Source organism: Petaurus breviceps, unplaced genomic scaffold, assembly GCF_028583685.1.
Source record: "Petaurus breviceps papuanus isolate PSGF00001 unplaced genomic scaffold, PetGlider_PUasm1.0 90459, whole genome shotgun sequence".
Lineage (NCBI taxonomy): Eukaryota > Metazoa > Chordata > Mammalia > Diprotodontia > Petauridae > Petaurus > Petaurus breviceps.
Window position 1 is genome coordinate 2,430,705 of NW_027187259.1, and position 8,665 is coordinate 2,439,369.

At 42.7% G+C, this 8,665-nt stretch overlaps 1 pseudogene; it reads left to right on the top strand.

Moving 5' to 3' along the window:
* Positions 1-7,484: 7,484 nt before the first annotated feature.
* Positions 7,485-8,429, top strand: LOC138141737 (protein YIF1A pseudogene; annotated as a pseudogene).
* Positions 8,430-8,665: the final 236 nt, after the last annotated feature.

The following is an 8,665-nucleotide window of genomic DNA, read 5'->3' on the forward strand; positions in this document are numbered from 1 at the left end:
ATCCTTAACCTTAGTATGGAGGCCTCAAGACAGCAGCAGAATTTTGCCAACCACACAATCAGTGGTTGGGCATTGGTGGCTCCAACATACTTCGGCTTCGTAGGGAGATAGGCCCAGTAGCCTTGCACATTCACTCTATCAAATCAGACACAGTAATTCTTTTGGTGGTGTTTGATTCTGCCAGGTTTAGAGCAATCCAGTATGGGTAGAGAATGTCCCTAAGCCAGAGGGAATATACTCCAATCACTGTCATCTCCTAGAGTCCAACAATATAAGCTCATATTTCAATAGCAATTTCTAAGCTTTTCTTCCTGGAGCAATTATTTTTGACTCACTCCCAATATCTAAAGAGTTTTGACTGGCCATTGCTGCTGGAGGAAATCTTTCCATTTTATTGGTTTTCCCCTATAATTTAAACCTTACATACACCACTGGGAGATTGTAGAAATGACCCAAGTGAGATCCTCCAAAATATAAGTTTAGTTTCAATGACTAATTCAGATGGCATGCGCTACAAAAAAAGGTGCAGTTGCATTTGTTTTATTTGAAAGAAGGCATAAAACTTTCCTGAGCTGAATCTGCCCCAAGAAAAATGTCTGTTATCAATATTTTTAAAATCATGCCATTTAGTCCCTTGAAAACTACAGAAGCCATTTTTAAATGTTTGTAAGAAAAGAAGCATTTGTGCTGGGGAAAAAGCAGAGTAGCCAAATTGGCCAAAGGTACAGCAATACAGCCATTGATGTAATAAAGGATAATGGCAATTAATGACCTTCATTGGTACAGAGATGGCGAGAAGGATAAAATGGGAGAGCTACTTTTATCCCTCTCATTTCAGCAATGTGTAAAATGAGTCCTAGAGAGGGGAAGGGGTATGACTACAGTCATATAGGAAGCAGTCAAGCTGATGCTGGACCCCAAATCAACTGACTACCAGTTTGGAACCCTTTCAACTAGATCACAGGGCATCCAAGTGAACTCACATGAAATGCTGGACAGCCCACTCTCAGTTACTCCACATAAAAGTCATTTTAACAGAAAAGGAAAAGAAGAAAATATAAAAGTTCAGTTTTGATTCCCCCCAAAAGATTCAACCTGGGCAAGGTACTTAATTTCTCTGTCTGTTTCCTCAAATGGGATAATAATAATGTGTGTGGAGTGCTTTGCAAACCTTAAAGATCTATACAAATATGAGCAACTGATTTTATTTTACAGAGGTGAAAACAAAGACTCAGAGGTTCAGTGACTCTCCCTAAGTCAAAGAGCTAATGAAGAGAGCCTGGGCTCAAGGCCAGGCTCTCAGAGGCCATGTCTAGTGCTCTGCTAATAAAGTTTCTCTCTTATGCTGTTAAGAAGCTTTAGGACAAATACATAAAAGTCACAGTGAGGCAGATTTCAGCTCCCTATAAGAAAGAACAACTCAGATAAGCTTATTGGACAACTACCTAATTATAAATATCTAGCCAGGTCTAAACCTGGGAGGACATATGCTCACAAAGGTGTCTGGCACTGCCATGGAGGTTGCCCAGCACAGAGTCAAATGAACTCTAGATGGTGAGGTCCTCCAGACACTCTTGTTTATTAAAGATGTACTGAATGTATCAAATCCTGGAATGCTGCAGAAACTCCTAAATGAGATAAGACATTATACAAAAGAGTTGGCCAAACTATCCACAAAGGAAAATCAAGTGGATGAATAATGCCTTTTGCCCTGACTATGCTACACAGTTGGAATGACAACTCAGAGAATGGGCCTAGCAGTACATATATCTTGACAAACAATGTAGGACAATGAGCTTGATTCAAAATTTTAAAGAAGGGGGACAGTGGGCTAAATTATTTTGGGGAACTACTAATAATCCTAAGTTTCTTCTTAACATAAGGGCCAATTTTTTATATTAATATTTTTCTAGTGATGGTATATGGCTACAAGTGAAATACCACAGCATCTGAAGAATTATAAAGATGTGAAGAGATGCAGAGCAGATGAGAGTGGGCTGTGACCTATTACCGCTGAAGAACTGTGACAGAGAAGAAATGTAAAGTGAGTCCTCAAAGAGATCTGACTGCTCATACAACCAAAGCAAATAAGGGCTACACACCCTTGACTGTTCCACTAACATCCGTACACTGTCAGGAGATCCAGAACACTGCGTGAACCCCATGGAGGAGATTTAGAAGAGGACAGGAAAAAAGAATCATGAAGGAAAGAGCATGGATGGCTTGCGATCTGCATCAGTAGACAAAGTATTTACAATGATGAAACCATAAATTCACTGACATGAGAAAAAAAATTTATTCAACAATGACAAGGACTATCTCCCAAAGTAATGAGGTCCTTGTGAGTGGCAGGGTCCCAATAAAGGTTGGCTCCTTCAGGAAGGGACAGGAAGAAAAAAGGAAAGAAAAATGGCTGGTAACTCCTTACTCAGGGAAACTTTAGCAGCTACTGTCTAATAGCAAAAATAGCAAGGTCTGTTCTCTTTCCAAGGCATGTAGCCAAGATATAAAAGAAAACCTCCTTGGAAAAACACATGACGACTATGCATTTATGAAGAAATCTAGAAAGCACTACTAAAGATTAGAAAGTATGGAACAAAAAAATAAAGACTATAGGGGCATAAGTAGTATTTTCCTGGCATTCTTAGAATTCTCATTGCACGCAAAGGATGTAGAAGAAAAACCTATTTGGGAAATAAAGCTAATATGATGGTATCTGGATATAGAATTTTGATTTCTGGCCCATGCTTAACACATAGGTATGACAAGATGGAATATACCTAATGTATTTGGATGGTCTCTTAAAAATCTCATCAAGAGAGTTTTAAAATAAAAAGAGATGGGGAAAGGGGAAAATGGCCTATGAATCTCTACCAGATGCCATATAGAGAAGCTACAATTTAGGAAGTTGAGACACCTAGAAGTTCACAGGATATAAAATCCAAGGAAAGAGCCAGTGATAAAAAGGTGTGGTCTCAGAAGTCATATACAATTGCATAAACTTTAGGCAACAATGTTGTCACACTGAAGCTGAAATAGGAACTGCTGTAGTGCCCATAAGGATCCCTGCAGGCAGCATATTGACGTAATTTTGAAATGTGATATTCTCTTTTACTGTATTTTTATTTAGTTTGTTAAATATTTCCTAATTGCATTTTCATCTGATTCAGGTCACACTCAGGACTACTATGGGCTACACGCAGTTCGTGGGCCACATATTTGACACCTCTGAAGCAGAGGATCTAATGTAAAAGAAAATTTGACCTGACAGGTATCACTGAGCCTTTGTGGGATGAGATGTGTAACTGGAATACGTCTCAGAATGAATATACCTTATTCAAAACAAACAAGATAGGCAAACTGGGGAGGGAGGTGAAGTAGCATTATATATTTTAAAATAATTTCCTCACATAAGGAAATTCAAGAACCAAATGGAGCAAACATGGCAGAAAAAAGTAAGAAAGAAGTCTTTTTCATCAGAGTGTTCTACAAGACCACTTATAACTAAATAGAAAGAAGTAATAGACAAAGCATTAAAAACAGACCACAAGCCTGGCAGAGAAGCATGCCATACTTTTTTTTGTTTTTGTTTTTTGGAGGGCAGTTGGGGTTAAGTGACTTGCCCAAGGTCACACAGCTAGTTTTTGTGTTAAGTGTCTGAGGTCGGATTTCAACTCAGGTTCTCCTGACTCTGGGGCTGGTGCTCTATTCACTGCGCCACCTAGCCACCCTGAAGCATACTATACTAATGATGGCAGATGCCAATTATCCAGACATCTTCCGTAATTCTATCTCTCCCTACCAAAAGTAGTGCAGCTAATAGCTTCTTTAGTTGACTTAATGATAATATCATTCTTTAAAAGATGCAGGAACAAACAAGGGAAAATTCTACTGTGGATCTAATTCTCACTATGAAGAAGGAACTGGTTGCTGGCGTAGAGATGCTAGAAAACCTGGGAGAAAGGGGAATACTCCATCTTCAAATTTGTGATGGAGAAGAGGAAAGCCAAGCATAATGTGACATGCACCCCAGGTTTTAAGAAAGAAAATTTCAAAAGGGTTCAGAAGAAGGACAGGTAGCATCTCATGAACTAAAATTTCACCAGGGAAGTCAGCCCAGGAGAATTTTGGAAAATACAAAAGGAAATCATTCTGATGAAAAGAAAAAACAGAAGTTATCTGAAGAGATCAATGTAGATACACTGAAAATTTACCAATCAACTTAGATTTTAAAGATATATACCAATTAAAAGAAATTAAGATATATACCAAAGATAGGAGCAAAGACAAATACGACATGGTCTTATAAGAACAGTGTCAGGACATGGCCAATTCAGCAATTTGTTTTGATTGTCTCTGTATATTTGTTGCAGGGGTTTTGTTTTTCTTTATTTTTTTCAATGGTAGGAGGAGGCAGGAGGGGAAAATCTGATTTTATTCACTAAAAAATTAATTTAAAAAAATTTTGACAAAATATTTAAGTGAATATTTTATCGGCTGTGGCTGATCAGAGCAGAGCTCAGAATGCTCTCCCACAAGTCAGGCACAAAAAGTCTTTATAAATATTTGGAGTGGAGATGTCTCTAAATTTCTGGATGTCAAGTTTCTTTGGAGCTGCTGCAGTTCTGCTTTGCTCATAGAGCACAGCTCCTTCTTTGATGCAGGCACGTCGTGCTGGGTACACCTGTGCCAATGTCTCCCATGTCTCCCATTAGATCCCAAAGTTCTTCAGAGAGACCTTGAGAGTGTCCTTGTATCACTCCTTCTGATCTCCATGTGAGTGTTTGGCACTTGAACAATGTGACCAGCCCATGAGATCTATGCCCTCTGCAGTAGAGTTTGGATGCTTTAGCAGTTCAACCCGAACAAGACCCTCAGTGTCTGGTGCCTTACTTGCCAGGTGATCTTCAGAATCTTCCTAAGACAATTCAAATGGAAGAGATTCAGTTTCTTGACATGGTGCTGGTAGACTGGCCAGGGTTTCCCAGGCATTTGCTATAACCTATGGTTCCACATATGCAAGGTGTGCTGCTGGCTAGTGGAGAGCCTGTGTTTTCCTGGTGCTAATTGTTGGGCCGAAATGAGTACAAGCACCAGAGAATCGATCCATACTAAGTACGTAAGTCTTCAGTCTTCAATAGTAAGTGACTGTTGCTATCACTCCATTCCTCCCTAGCACTCCCTGTCACGCACGATAGTCTGTACCTACTCTGGCATTAAAGTCACCCAGAATTACAAACTTGCCCTCTTTCAGCATGTCGATGATGAAGGTCTCCAAGTTTCCATTAAATTTTTCTTTGACGTCATTAGGGTTTGTCATGGTGCATTGCCATGGGCTTGCTATTCACTCCTCCTGGTAGGCATACAAACTTGTTGACTAGGTTAGTTTTGACTGAGAAACCTACACCAGCTTCAGGGTACTCCCCATCACTTCAGCCACTCTGGAAATGTGTATATCCAGCTCCAGCTTGGGCAAGCTGGTCTTCATTTGTCAGCCTTGTTTCACTCAGGGTTGCTATTTGGATGTAATATCAGGTGAAATCTTTCACAATGAGAGGTATTTGTCTTTTGAGTCTGGTGGATTTCGTGTTGTCCAAAAGTGTGCACACATTCCATGTATCAGTGGTGGGTAGAACCATCTTTGCAAAGATTTTTGTACGTTTTTTTTGTGTCTCGACCATAGGGTAGGAGCCTTGCGTGCCACAGTAAGCAGGCCAGTGTTAGGTTGGGTAAAGCAGACAATTTTACGGCACCTTTTCTAGCCCCTTTCTCATGCCAGGAGGTGAGCAGGATGGTCTCTGAAAAAGGTCGCTCAGACAGCCAGAGGCTGCCGAATACTGCTGCTGCTTCAGTCCGGTGAGATGATAACCATATGGCCTGAGCCACCCATGTACAGGGTTGTGACTATAGCTCCCAGCGTATCCACACCTGCTACTTTGTCACTTGCACATTGTCACAGGACTTTGAGGTAGGTAAAAATGATAAAAAAAAAAAATTGGATTTAAGTGAGGCAGAGTTACATAAGTTGTTGGCCTCACTCTCTTCCAGGCTCATTGAAGTACAGTGGCAAAACAAAAGTCAGGGTAACTGGCAACAGCCCAGCATACAGTGGGTGACCTTGGTGTCTTCAATGTCGGATCAAGCCCTAAGCACCCCACAGTATGTGCTTTAGTTGCCTTCATGGCCATTGGAACGAATTGTTCTCATCCACCCATTCCATTAGGGAAAGTCTTCACATGCTTGGGATAGACATCCCTCTAACTCATCAATGGCTTTGAGGCCTGCTGGTTACCTTCAACCTGGGTTACTCTATCTGCCGAAATGGTTTACCAGGGTATGGTCACTACATATGCTACAGTTTCTTGGAGTCACAGGTGAGATTTGGGGGACCAGTGGGACACCAAAGGTGGAAAATAACCCTGAAAACAGCTTGCCAGCCCTCATAGCAGAGGTACTAGTCTTTTCTGAATGCCTGTAATCCCAAGGTTTTTAGGGGTAACTGTGGGGTTGGGTTCCTAATATTATCACTCATAAACCTCATCCAGTATGCTTAATCAACCAGTAGAATTCTATTAGCTAGGGTACCTAATGAGAAGCTAAAGCAAAAACAATTTATGAATCCGTGTACCTTGCCAAAACTGGAGGCCCACTCTCCCTTTGCACACACAAGGTCCCTGGGGTGGGCTCAAACTTAAAGTCGATTTGGAGTGTGATCTATGTGTCAGGAACACTTACAGCTAAGAGGTACTTCAGGGTCCTGGTCCTAGAAGGCCTTTTATGCCTTTGAGGAGTCTTCATGAAGTTCCCCTTAGATGAAGCTCTCTGCTGGGTTCAGAGAACTGGTACCTTTATATAGTCCATAACCAACAGTTCATTTATCAGGAGTAGTCAAAATCCTTGAAGCTTCTACTAACCTTAAGGACTGTCTTTCTACTTTCATCTACAAGCGCTCCTGCTGTTATCCAACAGCACTCTGTCCAACTCTACTTCCATCTCCTGAGCCATCAGCTCCTCTAGCTCTACAGTTAACCAGAAGACTGACTCCTCATCACCAGTGTGATGTGTCACAGGGGGCAGTGTCAGCCCCCTGGTTACTCATAGCCAGAAGCAGGTTTAACAAGGCTATGGTTGAACTGGAGTATGTTGGGAATTATCTGTTCATGCTCTGTATAACCCACCAGGAAGGACAAATCTAAACATGCCCTACCAGCTGGGTCTTCATTAACCAGTATTTCCATACACAAAAAGAAGTTGGTTTGTTTTGAGCTATCCCAGGGGAAAAAGGAGGATCAAAAAAAAAACCATCCTCTAGGTAGATAGAACAATGATAACTGACACAGAGAAGGAAGAGTTAGTTACTCAATTTTCATTTTGTTTGTGTTTTTTCTGAAGGGTGAATGACTCTTGGTCAGAAAGGAGAGAACAGGTCATGACCATGATGGCTGCGACTGGCCAGTGGGGAGGCGCTTCCGGCAGCCGGGGAGTGGCAGTTGGTACCCTGAGCCCACAGCCGCAACCCCATTAGCATTCCTGCCCAGGCCTCGCAGCGGGAACCATCTCGCTCATGGCGTATCACTCAGGGTATGGGGCCCAAGGGTCCAAGCACCGGCTCAGGGGCAGCCCCAGAGCCTTCTCCACTCTTTGATGATGAGTAGCGATTACCCAGCTCAGCCTGGTGTTTACCCATCACAGGGCTCTGATGTGGCCTTCAATATCAACCACATGCTTGGGGATCCTATGGCCAATGTCGCCATGGCCTATGGAGGCTCCATCACCTCCCAGGACAAGGACATGGTGCACAAAGAGCTTCACAGGCTTGAGTCCATGGAGAAGCTCAAACACTTCTTTGCAGTAGATACCTCCTACATGGCCAGGAAGCTGGGCCTGCTCATCTTCCCTTATGCACACCAGAACTGGGAGGTTCAGTACATCCAGGACATGCCCCTGCCCCCTCAACAGGACCTCAATGCCCCCAACCTCTACATCCCCACAATGGCCTTCATCACATACATCCTCTTGGCCGGAATGGTGCTGGGGATTCAGAAAAGGTTTTCCCCCGAGGTACTCAGCACAGTCCTGGTGTGGGTTGTCATTGAAAGGCTAGCCCTGCTCCTTGGCCTCTACCTGGCCACAGTCCACAGTGACCTGGGCATCTTCCATCTGCTTGCCTACAGTGCCTATAAATATGTGGGCATTGTCTTGAGCATGCTTACAGATTGCTCTTTGTCAGTAACAGCTACTATGTAGCCCTGGCCTGGACCTCCGCTACCCTCATGTTCCATTGTCTGCTTGCTGTGGATGGGGATGTGGGCCCTGACGGTGTGGGGGGTCCCACTCCCCAGGATCACTTCCAGCTCTGCCTGACCCTGGCTGAGGCTACCTTCCAGCCAATGATCATCTACTGGATGACCTTTCACCTTGTCCACTGACCCAGATGGGTTCTCCTCTCCTCTCCAGGGAAGGCTGCAATGAAGCCAGCCATGCTGATTTGTCCTGTATATTGAAGATTTTAATTGCTCCAGCACAAAAAAAGAAAGGAGAGAATGAAAATGTTTAATAAACACCTGATATCCCAAATAAATAATGAGATAGTAAGAGAGCAAAAATCAATCTCTGACTTACTGAAGTCACCAGGCCAAGATGAACTGAAAGAATTATCAGGTAT